Consider the following 14,630-nt stretch of genomic DNA (forward strand, 5'->3'; position numbering starts at 1 on the left):
ACAGCTAGTATCCCTACATCCCACATGCCAATATACTAACTGCTAAAATTACCTTGACCAAAAGGAAGTGACAAGAACTTCCCATTCCCATTCCTGACTGATGAAGTGTGGACTGCTTATGTCCTTGCTATTAATGTAGAATACTGGTGGCTCTATAATATTTACTTATTGTATAGATGACCTTACTAGTGATGAGCAAGCACTAAAATGCTCGGGTACTCATTGCTCGGGTCAAGAAAATTAGAATACTCGGGTGCTCGACCCGAGCAACGAGCCCAATGTACGTTTATGGGAAACTCGACCATTTTTCGGGCGGCTCCCCCCGGCGGTCTGCAGAGGGCCTAAAAATTGCCCAAATCGATGGGAACAGTGCTCAAATGACATGGGAACAGCATGGTGAAGACCCCTGGAACCATCTCTGACTCCCAGATCACTGCTGTCAGCAATGTGGTCAGAGTATTACACCACTTTTACGGACTCACAATAAGACATACAAAAACGAAACCAAAATGGATTTTCATGGGAAATATGTTAAGGAACATCCTTTCCAGTGTAATGACTTGTATATAAGGCAAAATAAATAACCAAAAACAAAAATACTCCTCCACAACTTGGGCTATGTCCACACGTAGCGCTTTTGATGCATTTTTGCACTTTTGAATTGCTTTCAACCAAGACAAATGCATTCACCAGGAAATGTCATTTTAACATTTTACAACCTTATCTGGCCATGTGGTGTGTGACACATCATCAGACACATGCATACAGTGCTGAAAAGACATGGGAACAGCATGGGGAAGACCTCTGGAAGCATCTCTGACTCCCAGGTCACTGCCTAAAAGTGTGCCCATCATAAGTGATCCTTGGCGCATGCGAAGATGCCTCCCGCCATGCACCTGTCGTTGCAGACTTGCAACAATCACCGTCCACATCCTTGTTCCACTGCAGTGTTCAGTTGTCCCTACCCCATTCCTTGGAATGCAAGCGCAAGTATGCAGGCAGCCACCCACCCACTCACAGGCTGCAATACTATACTGTCAAATTTTTGACAGCTGCTTGCACTTGAAATGTGGCCTTTTAGGCTCGTGGAGGCAGAAGCTTTTCACAACCTCATGCCGGCAGCGGCCGAGTGTCCATACTTGGTCCCCAGCTGCCACTATATTTCCCGGATTCGCCTCCGCCTTCCACAGCTTAATGAAAGGACTGGCATAGAGGGAAACCAAATCTGTGGCACCCCAGGGGTCTGGTTTCCACAGTAATAGCAGTATTACGTCTGTGAGCAGGTGGGAGGTCTCCTGGGCAGGAATCCTAAGCATGCCACACCTTCTGCCCAGTCCTGGGAGGGGAAGAACTTCCCCTACAAAAACTGGGGCTGAGGCAGGGTTAGAGAGAGGAGTTCCAGACAGAGACGGAGTCTGGTCTGGACACGCAGAAACAGGGACAGAGAGACATCAGGAGCTCTGTAGGAGCCAAGGAGAAGCGCCAGGGGCTGGAGCTGTGCAGAGCTCGCCCTGGGAGAAGGTACTAAAACCGGACACAGGAGTCCGAGGCTGTGGGGACTAAGATATACCCAGCAGCAGAATCCATCCGGCAGGGGATTCCAGGTCCTCTGGCCATAAAAGCCCGGAGGCTCAGTCACAACGAAGGGACCAGCACCGCCATCCCGGAGCGGAGGCTAACAGGAGGCCCCAGGTCACCAGCCATACGGGTGAGCACCACACGGTATACCCAGGGACGTGGGCTACTTGTAACCGCTGAAAGCAGGGTAGCCAGGAAGGGTACAGACTAACGGGAAGGCCTACAACTCCACCTGGCCAGGGGAACTCCGGCTTACTCGCAGACTAACCAGGCCCCAACTACTAGCCAGTACTCCCGGGGGAATTTGCCTTGTACCATCAGTAAAGGCCCTGAACTGTACCCTCGCGTCTCCGTGCTTCCTTGTCGCACCGTTAGTGCTGGGACATCCACACCATCACTCCCAACATCACCCACATCCGCTGCCCTGAGGCCATACCTCTCCCGTTGGGGGTTATATCAACATTGCTGCACACCTATATCACCGGCCTCAGCGGTCTGCCCTGCAGCGGCGGTTTCATAACCGCATTCAACGGGTGGCATAGTCGGACACTAATACCATCATACCAATAACTGCCACTTAGTTTGACCACCCTGGGCGCGGACCGGGTCACCGCCACACGAAGACTACTACCCCCATCGGATCCGGCTCCGGGTATCCCCCGCACGCACGCGCGCCGCACTACAGCACTGGCCCAGGGGGCGAGTCAACTTTGGCGTAGTCGGCAGGATTACGTGCCCGCAACCACCGGGTACTGCGTGCCTGAAAAAAAGAGACTTTTATACTTACCTGTGGTGAAGTTTCCCGCCGTCCGGAGTCGTTTCCCGCCATCTGGAGCCGATTCCCGCCATCCGACGCCATCTTCTGCCTTCTTCCCGCCATCCGTGGAGTTTTCCCGCCATTGGACGCCATCTTGAGGGCGCCGCGCGGGAAGAAGAGGGGCGTGGACTCCGAAAGCCCGCGAGAACTGAAGCCCCGCCTCACGTCCGGACGTTGCGTAAGGTCCTGGAAGGAGCCCAGCGGACGCCGACGTCACAGGAGCGCGACGGAAGGTCCTCAACCCTGACGATCGACTGCGGAGCCGCGGCCTACGGAAGAGGATCATCGCAAGGTAGGCCACGGTCCACTAGGGGGGAGGAGGATGTCGGATACGGAGGAGAGCTTCACCGCCACAGCCGCCGCCAGCGCCACCGCTGCTGCGGTCATGCCTTTCACCATGCCCTATATCCCGGGGGCAGCCTGGCTACCCCAGTACTCAGGGGAGTCACATACCCTAAATGACTTCAGAGAAAGGCTGGATAGCCTCTTCCAGGTGTATCCCCTCTCGGAGGCGCAAAAAGTGAGCATCCTGGTGGCCCAATTAATCGGGGCAGCCCAAAGGGAGGTAAAGTCCTGGCCACCTGGGAGGAAGAGGACTGTCAGAGACATACTAACCCGGCTGAAAGACACATTTGACACCCGCACCTCAGCCGAAATAAAACTAAGATTTTATGGGTGCAAACAACGGGCACATGAGAGTATAAGAGACTATGCTCTAAACCTACAAGAGGCCCTGAGAGCCATTAAGCAGGCAGACCCTGAGAGCGTGGGAAATGAAGATAAGCTGTTGACTGAACAATTCATTGAGGGTCTACTGTGCAATGCCCACCGAACCCAGTTGCGGGCAATGGCCTTACAGGACCCTGACCTGGACTTTGCACAGTTCAAGGACAGAGCCATCCGGGTGCTCCGAGAACCGGCACCAGGTGGCGCTGTGACCCACAGGCGCCCTGCTATCACTTATCACCAGGAGACGGCGCCCTTGTCTGCAGGGCCTGTGGGAGCTGATGCGCAGGCTTTAAACAGTGACCCGGCTACAGACCTGCACCATCAGGTCCAAGAGCTAACTAAAAGCGTTGCCGCGCTAACCCGAACTGTGCAGTCTTTACAGGTTTCTACTGCAGGGAAGATCGAGCTGGCATCCGGACCGGAGGACATCCCGTGGCGCCGACCAAGGAGGACCCCACCGGCCAGAGGAAGACCCAGCGATCGATACAACGAGGACGGACGACCTATTTGCCGCCGCTGCAATCAACCCGGACATGTGGCAAGGTACTGTCATTTAAACGGGCACAACCTGGGGTAGAGGGCCAACCCCCAGGCATAAGACCATCAGGCCCATCAAACTGGCGTGATAAATACGTAGGGGGACGTCCAATCTTGCCTGTGGTACTGGATGGCATTCCTATGAGTGCCCTACTAGACACTGGGTCACACGTCACCACCATCCCGTACGTGCTCTTCAAGCAGTACTGGAATGATTCGGACATAACCCGCTACCCAGACGACGACCTGAGTATCATTGCCAGCAATGGTCAGCCCGTGCCGCAGGTGGGATTCAAGGAGGTGACAATTAAAATCGGTAAAGTCGAACTGGCGGCACAAGGACTGATTATAGTGGACATAGACCGTCATGAGAGTCACCCTAGAATCACCCTGGGAACCAATGTAATTGAAAATTGTCTTGCAGAGGTGATTCTCATTTTACAGCAGGTTGCCAAGAACGCCAGTTCCGGCCAGCAGCGTGTGCTCCAAAAAGAGATCCGGGCACTGATGAAGCGGCAACAGGTGGAACTATCTGGTGGTGAGATAGGTAGCGTGAGAATGTGTGACCCGTTCCCTATTGCCATGCCCCCAAAAAGTGAGATAATGATTTGGTGCCGGGCAGCTATTGGTCTAAGAGGTAGAGACTACCAAGCAATGGTAGAACCCGTCTACTCAGACAGTAGGCCCACCATTTTGACAGCACGGGGGGTGGTCGATGTACGCCATGGGAGGGTGCCCGTTCGCATCATAAATATCGGTGAGAGAGAAGTACACCTGCCCCGGTATGCCACGCTAGCTAAATTGTTCACCATAAACCAGAATTCTGTACAGGCCGTGGAACCCTTGCCTCCATCTCAACCAGAGGAAGGTAACGGCTCTAAGAAACCAGTGGGGGACTGGTGTCAGCAACTACATCTGGGTACCGAATCCACTCCCTCACACCAGAAACAAGGAGTCTATCGGGTAGTTCAAGAGTACGAGAGAGTGTTTAGTAAACACCCGTTAGACTTCGGGCGAGTAAAGGGGGTAGAACACCACATCCCCACGGGAGACCATCCTCCCATAAAGGAGAGATACCGACCCGTACCCCCTGCACACTACCAACATGCCAAGGGGATGCTTAGAGACATGAAGGAGGCTGGGGTAATCAGGGACAGCTGTAGCCCCTGGGCAGCTCCACTAGTCTTAGTGAAAAAGAAGGACAACACTATGAGAATGTGTGTAGACTACAGGAAGGTCAACCGTATCACACACAAAGATGCGTACCCGTTACCAAGGATAGAAGAGTCCTTAGCTGCATTAAAATCTGCTAACTTCTTCTCTACTTTGGATCTCACTAGCGGGTACTGGCAGGTTCCTGTAGCAGAGGCAGACCGGTAAAAGACCGCATTCACCACCCCGATGGGTCTCAGCGAATTTAACTGCATGCCGTTCGGGCTCTGCAACGCACCAGGAACCTTCCAACGGTTGATGGAATGCTGTCTGGGACACCGGAACTTCGAGACGGTCCTGTTATACCTGGACGATGTCATCGTCTATTCCAAGACCTACGAGGACCACCTGAAACACCTGGCAGAAGTGTTCGAAGCTCTGGCAAACTACGGCCTAAAGGTGAAACCCTCCAAGTGTCACCTCCTGAAACCAAAGGTGCAATACCTGGGACACGTGGTGAGTGCTGACGGAGTGGCTCCTGACCCTGATAAGATCACCGTGATTAAGGACTGGCCAAGACCCTCCAGCATAAAAGAAGTGCGGCAGTTCCTCGGGTTGGTAGGCTACTACCGAAGATTCATTCCCGGTTTCACCAAAATGGCAGCCCCTATGCAGGACCTCCTGATAGGTCAATCTCGAAAAGCCAAAAACCAGAAGCCGCCCTTCAGGTGGGAAAAGCTGGAAGAGGAGTCCTTTAGCCAGCTGAAGCTGGCCCTCACGGGGGAAGAAATCCTGGCATATCCAGACTACAGCCAGCCCTTTATCCTCCACACGGACGCAAGTAACATCGGGCTTGGAGCCGTGCTGTCCCAGATCCAGCAAGGAAAAGAACGGGTAATCGCTTACGCTAGCCGAAAGCTACGACCCACCGAGAGGAACCCTGAGAATTATAGCTCATTCAAGCTGGAGTTCCTGGCAGTAGTGTGGGCAGTGACCGAACGTTTCAAGCATTACCTTGCCTCCTCCAAATTCATCGTGTACACGGATAACAACCCGTTGACACACCTGGACACTGCAAGGCTCGGTGCTCTGGATCAGAGATGGATGGCTCGCCTGTCCAACTTTGAATTCACCATCAAATACCGGGCAGGACGCTCAAATGCCAACGCGGATGCCCTGTCTAGAATGCCGAACTTACCGGACGTAGGGGAAGATCCAGAAGATCTGGAAGAAGTTGAGCTCCCTGCGTTCCACCGTCATGGGATTACCCTGTATTCCCACCGTGTGAAGGACAGGCGCTCCGCGACGTTCAATCCCTTGCCCCACTACAACTGGGCGGAGACGCAAGACAGTGATCCTGCAGTCCGTCTGGTGAAGGAAATGCTGACCCAAGCCGATGCTAGTCTGGACCCAGATGCCCCAGAGGAGACTAAGCAACTGTGGAAGGAGAAAAGTAGGCTGTTCCTCTACAGGGAGAAGTTGTGCCGGAGAATGGTTAACTCTCGAACACATGAGTTGACCTGGCAGGTAGTGGTCCCCAGACGAGACGTGGCTATGATTCTGGAGGCGTACCACAACGGAGCAGGACATTTCGGGTGGAAGAAGCTGGAGTTCTTATTGCGTGAGCGGTTCTACTGGGTAGGCATGAGAGGAGCCATCGAGAGGTGGTGCAGAGACTGTGGACCGTGCCACCTAAGAAGGAAGGACCGTGCCAGCCAGAAGACTCCCTTGCAGCCCATCATCACCCGACAGCCACTGGAACTGGTAGCCCTGGACCATGTGAAACTGGCTCCAAGCAGATCTGGGTATGTCTACGCCCTCACAATCGTAGATCATTACTCCCGGTTCCTGGTGGTGGTCCCGGTCAAGGACTTAACGGCTCAAACAGCAGCTAGAGCCTTCCAGCAGCACTTCTGCCGTCCACACGGGTACCCGGACCAAGTGCTGACAGACCAAGGGCCAGCCTTCGAAGCGGAAGTCTTCCAGGAGTTCTGCAACCTGTATGGCTGCACGAAGATAAGAACAACGCCCTATCACCCACAAACTAATGGACTCTGCGAGAAGATGAACCAGGTGGTGATAGACCTCCTGAAAACATTGCCCCTGGAAGAACGCAGTATGTGGCCTGAGAAGCTGCCTGATCTGGTGGACCTATACAACCACATCCCTGTAGGTTCTACCAACTGTACCCCGGCTTACCTAATGAGAGCGAGACCTGGTAAGCTGCCTATCGACCTGGATATGGGAGTCCTGACGCCTGAGGACACCTCGCCAGAGGCAGACTGGGATACAGGACGGCAGCAGCAGTATCGGAAAGTGCAGGAGAGCGTGGAGCGAAGTCTGTCTCAAGATAGAGAAAGGCAAGAGAGGGCTTATAATCAGTATGCTCCCGCTGTTCCCCTGGTACCTGGAGAGCAGGTCTTGAAGAGGAAAAGACGGCTCCACAAGTTGGACGACCAGTGGGAGAAGGACCCGTACACCGTACTGCCATCAAGCCATGAGAGCCCAAAGATTTGCGTGATCAGTAAGGATGGAGGAGAAACCACAGCCGTTGTCTCCAGAGACCACCTGAAGAAGTGTCCCGAGCAGCTGCAAAACCCTGAAGAGGAAGATCAAGAAAACCCTCGACCCGCAGAGGAAAGGGAAGAAATGATCAGGACTGTACTCGGAGACTTCCCCCGGTCTTGGACACAAGTAAACGGTGCTGTCGTGGTACCCATCCTCACCTTTCTCCAGCCAGCCCCGCAAGTGCCTACAGAAGAACCAGTAGAGCTGGAAGAGCAGCCGGCCCAAGAGGCAGAAGAGTCCACACCAGCAGTACAGGAGGATCAACCCTCTGCTAGTAGTGAGCCTGCCGTGCCCCTAGTGAGCCAAAGAGTGCGCAGAAAGCTGCCCAGCCTGCCCATAACACCTCCTACACCCTGTAGTGCAGGACCAGTTAGTGAGCTCCGTAGGTCCACTAGGGTTACCAGAGGCCAGATGCCCGTACGTTGGAGAATCTAAGTTGGCTAGTTGCTTTAACTATTTTATGTTTACCTGTTTTGTTGTAGCCGTTGCTAATTATGTTTTTCAGTTACAGATTTCTTTATATGGACTGACAGGTTATGGACAGTGAGTAACCGGAACTCTGTTGTAAATATGTTTGGAGCGTAACCCAGGAATGGACTAAAGACTGTTAAAGACTCGGGGCAGGACAGACCCCTACCTGGTTACGGCTCCCTGTTCTTTGGTGAAATGGACACCCTTATTGCTTCCCGGTTACGGACACGCCGTGACCATCTCATGTATTTAATTGTTATTGTTTATACCCTGTTATGTTTAGTCCGGGAGTACTAAATTTCACTAGGGGGGAATGTGGCACCCCAGGGGTCTGGTTTCCACAGTAATAGCAGTATTACGTCTGTGAGCAGGTGGGAGGTCTCCTGGGCAGGAATCCTAAGCATGCCACACCTTCTGCCCAGTCCTGGGAGGGGAAGAACTTCCCCTACAAAAACTGGGGCTGAGGCAGGGTTAGAGAGAGGAGTTCCAGACAGAGACGGAGTCTGGTCTGGACACGCAGAAACAGGGACAGAGAGACATCAGGAGCTCTGTAGGAGCCAAGGAGAAGCGCCAGGGGCTGGATCTGTGCAGAGCTCGCCCTGGGAGAAGGTACTAAAACCGGACACAGGAGTCCGAGGCTGTGGGGACTAAGATATAGTCAGCAGCAGAATCCATCCGGCAGGGGATTCCAGGTCCTCTGGCCATAAAAGCCCGGAGGCTCAGTCACAACGAAGGGACCAGCACCGCCATCCCGGAGCGGAGGCTAACAGGAGGCCCCAGGTCACCAGCCATACGGGTGAGCACCACACGTTATACCCAGGGACGTGGGCTACTTGTAACCGCTGAAAGCAGGGTAGCCAGGAAGGGTACAGACTAACGGGAAGGCCTACAACTCCACCTGGCCAGGGGAACTCCGGCTTACTCGCAGACTAACCAGGCCCCAACTACTAGCCAGTACTCCCGGGGGAATTTGCCTTGTACCATCAGTAAAGGCCCTGAACTGTACCCTCGCGTCTCCGTGCTTCCTTGTCGCACCGTTAGTGCTGGGACATCCACACCATCACTCCCAACATCACCCACATCCGCTGCCCTGAGGCCATACCTCTCCCGTTGGGGGTTATATCAACATTGCTGCACACCTATACCACCGGCCTCAGCGGTCTGCCCTGCAGCGGCGGTTTCATAACCGCATTCAACGGGTGGTGTAGTCGGACACTAATATCATCATACCAATAACTGCCACTTAGTTTGACCACCCTGGGCGCAGACCGGGTCACCGCCACACGAAGACTACTACCCTCATCGGATCCGGCTCCGGGTATCCCCCGCGCGCACGCGCGCCGCACTACAGCACTGGCCCAGGGGGCGAGTCATATCTACCCTGCGTGTCATTTCTCCCAGGAAGTCCTGTAATTGAGCTTGCTGCAGAAGAAATGGCAGCCCATCCAACATCTACTCGCACTTGTCGGTGGTGCTTTGAAACACACACATTTTTCTTTGCGCATTTAATTTCTTGAATACAGAGTTGGACAATGGCCTGATCTGTAATGCGTTTTGAGAAATAACATGCATAAGCATGGCCGATCCACATTAAAAAAGCAGCCATAGAGTGTCCGGGAACCTTTCCCCACTCTTTTCTTAGCCAGGGCTGCTTTCCGGCAGGGTTGGACCGGCTCACCAGAGAACCGGAGACTCCTCCGGCGGGCCCTGGCTTCTCCTTCAGGAGAGTTCATAGTGCCGAGGTGAGGCCATGATGATGATAGAGGCCACCATCTGCTTAGTTTTCTGTTACTTGGAATGCAAGTGCAAGTATGCAGCCAGCCACCCACCCACCCACAGGCTGCAACACTAAACTGCCAGATTTCTGGGCAGCTTTTTGCAGTTGAAATATGGCCTTTTAAACTCGTGGAGGCGGAAGCTTTTCACAACCTTATGCCGGCGGCGGCCAGGAGTCCATACTCGGTCCCCAGCCGCCCATATATTTCCCGGTATCGCCTCCGCCTTCCACAAGCACGGGTCCTACAACATTACCCATGCCCTCCCCAGTGCACTTACTGGAAAGGACCGCCTAACCACAAACACGTGGACAGTTGAATGTGGCCAGGGACGGTAAGGAGCCAGTCTACAACTTTTTTGGCTGAGAGTTGTATTTAGCTTGGTGAAAGGACTGGCTTAGAGGGAAACCATATCTACCCTGCGTGTCATTTCTCCCAGGAAGTCCTCTAAAGCTGCTTGCACTTGAAATGTGGCCTGAACATTACTGCTGGTACTTTTCTGTGGGAATTTGCTTGCCTCCTACGAGCCTGGAATATTTCCAGTAAACTATGGTATGACGCCATGGTATTAGGACTGCCCCCAGTACCAGTAGCGAAGCCATCCGCAATTTCCTTCTCAGGAATTTTATTGGGTAGACTGAGTGGCTGCCCAAATACATTTTCTCACAAAGGAGCTGAAGACAGAGTGGCAGTAGGTGCAAGTTTCTCCAGCCTGTTAGATATTAGAGGGTGAACGGCAGCACATTGAATCATTGGTTAGCACTGAAGCCTTGCAGCACTGGGATCCTGGGTTCAAATCCCAGCAAGGACAACATCTGCATTGTCTTTGTATGTTCTCCCCGTGTTTGCGTGTGTTTGCTCCTCAGTAAAAAAGCATGCCATAGAGTGTCCGGGAACCTTCCCACACCTTTTTCTTAGCCAGGACTGCTTCTCAGCAGGGTTGGACGGTCCCACCAAAGAATTCTCTGGTGTGTCTTGGCTTCTACCTCAGGAGAGTTCATGATAGCGCTAACTTTGCTGCTGTTATGGGGCTCTTGAGTGAGTGAGAAAGGTTAGCCCTCAGAATCAAATCCTCTGGTGGGCACAATGTTTTTCAATCTGAAACAACTTCTCAGTGGGAGTTGTATTTCACCCCAGCCATATTCTTTAGCTCTGTGAAAGGCCTGGCATAGAGGGAAACTGTATCTACCCCGTCTGTCATTTCTCCGTCACTAGGTTCCGCCCATTGTCACACACGACCACGCCTGGCTGTATGTTCAGCGGTGAGAGCCACAGATCAGGCTGCTGTGTTACAGCTTTCAACAACTCTGCAACGCTGGGCGGTTTGTCAATTAAGCATTAAGCATGTTATCTTCAGCACAGCCTGTTGCCGCTTGGCCAAGGCAATGCTGCAGTGCTGTCAGCTTGTGACTGATGTGATCATTTGGAGATGGAGGATGAGGTGCATGAGCTGAACAATGAGATTACGTTGAGGTTAAATTGGTGACACTGTTTTTTATACTAAAGAAAGAGCCTATTGTTTGTTTTTTTTTACGTTATTTTTTAAGACAAATGCATTCACCGGGAAATGTCATTTTAACATTTACCAACCTTATCTGGCAATGTGGTGTGTGACACATCATCAGACACATCCACTTTTATTCATGATGGAGGGACTCTGAAAGTCATATAGCCTATTTTTACAGGGACATCAGACGGCCCTTAGTATTCTTAAAAGGCCAGCAGTCGGCCGTAGCTATTGTTAGAGAGCCATCAGCCGGCTATGATTTGTTGTTCCCATTATGAACAAGTGGGTCTCTTATACTGTTATTGCATATCCAGTGACTGCAAGTGCTGCCAAAAATTTGGACGCAACCCAATACCCCTTTGAAGACACATAGAGGAGGGTCTCAGTAAAAAAATGTTCCCATTATAAAGGAGTGGGTTTCCTACAGTAGTAATTCCCATGCTGTGTCTGCAAGGGCTGCGAAAATTTGGGAAAAACCCCACTAAGAATTTAAAGACACACAGAGCAGGGCCAAAGTAACAAGGTACAACATGTTCCCATTAGAAAGGAGAGGGTTTGCTATACAGTTATAGGGTATGCAGTGAGTCCAAAGGCTGACCAATTTTAGTAAAAACCCCACTAAGAATTTAAAGACACACAGAGCAGGGCCACAGTAACAAGGTCCGACATGTTCCCATTAGAAAAGAGAGGGTCTGCTATACATTTATAGGGTATGCAGTGAGTCCAACGGCTGAACAATTTTAGGAAAAACCCCACTAAGAATTTAAAGACACACAGAGCAGGGCCACAGTAACAAGGTCCGACATGTTCCCATTAGAAAAGAGAGGGTCTGCTATACAGTTATAGGGTATGCAGTGAGTCCAACGGCTGAACAATTTTAGGAAAAACCCCACTAAGTATTTAAAGACACACAGAGCAGGGCCACAGTAACAAGGTCCGACATGTTCCCATTAGAAAGGAGAGGGTCTGCTATACAATTATAGGGTATGCAGTGAGTCCAACGACTGACAAATTTTAGGAAAAGCCCCACTAAGAATTTAAAGACACATGGAGCAGAGCCACAGTAACAAGGTACGACATGTTCCCATCAGAAAGGAGAGGGTCTGCTATACAGTTATAGTGTATGCAGTGAGTCCAACGGCTGACCAATTTTAGGAAAAAACCCACTAAGAATTTAAAGACACACTGAGCAGGGCCACAGTAACAAGGTACGACATGTTCCCATTAGAAAGGAGAGGGTCTGCTATACAGTTATAGGGTATGCAGTGAGTCCAACGGCTGACCAATTTTAGGAGAAACCCCACTAAGAATTTAAAGACACACAGAGCAGGGCCACAGTAACAAGTATGACATGTTCCCATTAGAATGGAGAGGGTATGCTATACAGTTATAGGGTATGCAGTGAGTCCAACGGCTGACCAATTTTAGGAAAAACCCCACTAAGAATTTAAAGACACACGGAGCAAGGCCACAGTAACAACGTACGACATGTTCCCATCAGAAATGAGAGGGTCTGCTATACAGTTCTAGGGTATGCAGTGAGTCCAACGGCTGACCAATTTGAGGAAAAACCCCACTAAGAATTTAAAGAAACACGGAGCATGGCCACAGTAACAAGGTACGACATGTTCCCCTTAGAAAGGAGAGGGTCTGCTATACAGTTATAGGGTATGCAGTGAGTCCAACGGCTGACAATTTTAGGAAAAACTCCACTAAGAATTTATAGACACATGGAGCAGGGCCATAGTAACAAGTACGACATGTTCCCATTAGAAAGGAGAGAGTCTGCTTTAGAGTTATAGGGTACGCAGCGAGTCCAACGGCTGACAATTTTAGGAAAAACCCCACTAAGAATTTAAAGACACACAGAGCAGGGCCACAGTAACAAGGAACGACATGTTCCCCTTAGAAAGGAGAGGGTCTGCTATACAGCTATAGGGTATGCAGTGAGTCCAACGGCTGACCAATTTTAGGAAAAAACCCACTAAGAGTTTAAAGACACATGGAGCAGGGCCAAAGTAACAAGGTACGACATGTTCCCATTAGAAAGGAGAGGGTCTGCCATACAGTTATAGGGTATGCAGTGAGTCCAACGGCTGACCAATTTTAGGAAAAACCCCACTAAGAATTTAAAGACACACGGAGCAGGGCCACAGTAACAAGGTACGACATGTTCCCCTTAGAAAGGAGAGGGTCTGCTATACAGTTATAGGGTATGCAGTGAGTCCAATGGCTGACAATTTTAGGGAAAACCCCACTAAGAATTTAAAGACACATGGAGCAGGGCCATAGTAACAAGTACGACATGTTCCCATTAGATAGGAGAGAGTCTGCTATACAGTTATATGGTACGCAGTGAGTCCAACGGCTAACAATTTTAGGAAAAACCCCACTAAGAATTTAAAGACACACAGAGCAGGGCCACAGTAACAAGGAACGACATGTTCCCCTTAGAAAGGAGAGGGTCTGCTATACAGCTATTGGGTATGCAGTGAGTCCAACGGCTGACCAATTTTAGGAAAAACCCCACTAAGAATTTAAAGACACATGGAGCAGGGCCACAGTAACAAGGTACGACATGTTCCCATTAGAAAGGAGAGGGTCTGCTATACAGTTATAGGGTATGCAGTGAGTCCAACGGCTGACCAATTTTAAGAAAAACCCCACTAAGAATTTAAAGACACACGGAGCAGGGCCACAGTAACAAGGTCCGACATGTTCCCATTAGAAAAGAGAGGGTCTGCTATACAGTTATAGGGTATGCTGTGAGTCCAACGGCTGACCAATTTTAGGAAAAACCCCACTAAGAATTTAAAGACATACGGAGCATAGCCACAGTAACAAGGTACGACATGTTCCCATCAGAAAGGAGAGGGTCTGCTATACAGTTATAGATTATGCAGTGAGTCCAACGGCTGAACAATTTTAGGAAAAACCCCACTAAGAATTTAAAGACACAAAGAGCAGGGCCACAGTAACAAGGTCCGACATGTTCCCATTAGAAAAGAGAGGGTCTGCTATACAGTTATAGGGTATGCTGTGAGTCCAACGGCTGACCAATTTTAGGAAAAACCCCACTAAGTATTTAAAGACACACAGAGCAGGGCCACAGTAACAAGGTACGACATGTTCCCATTAGAAAGGATAGGGTCCGCTATACAGTTATAGGGTATGCAGTGATTCCAACGGCTGACCAATTTTAGGAAAAACCCCACTAAGAATTTAAAGACACACGGAGCATAGCCACAGTAACAAGGTACGACATGTTCCCATCAGAAAGGAGAGGGTCTGCTATACAGTTATAGATTATGCAGTGAGTCCAACGGCTGACCAATTTTAGGAAAAACCCCACTAAGAATTTAAAGACACATGGAGCAGGGCCACAGTAACAAGGTCCAACATGTTCCCTATGGAAAAGAGAGGGTCTGCTATACAGTTATAGGGTATGCTGTGAGTCCAACGGCTGACCAATTTTAGGAAAAACCCCACTAAGTAT

Source organism: Phyllobates terribilis, unplaced genomic scaffold (assembly GCF_046119375.1).
Source record: "Phyllobates terribilis strain yellow unplaced genomic scaffold, ASM4611937v1 Scaffold_5__5_contigs__length_657084704, whole genome shotgun sequence".
NCBI lineage: Eukaryota > Metazoa > Chordata > Amphibia > Anura > Dendrobatidae > Phyllobates > Phyllobates terribilis.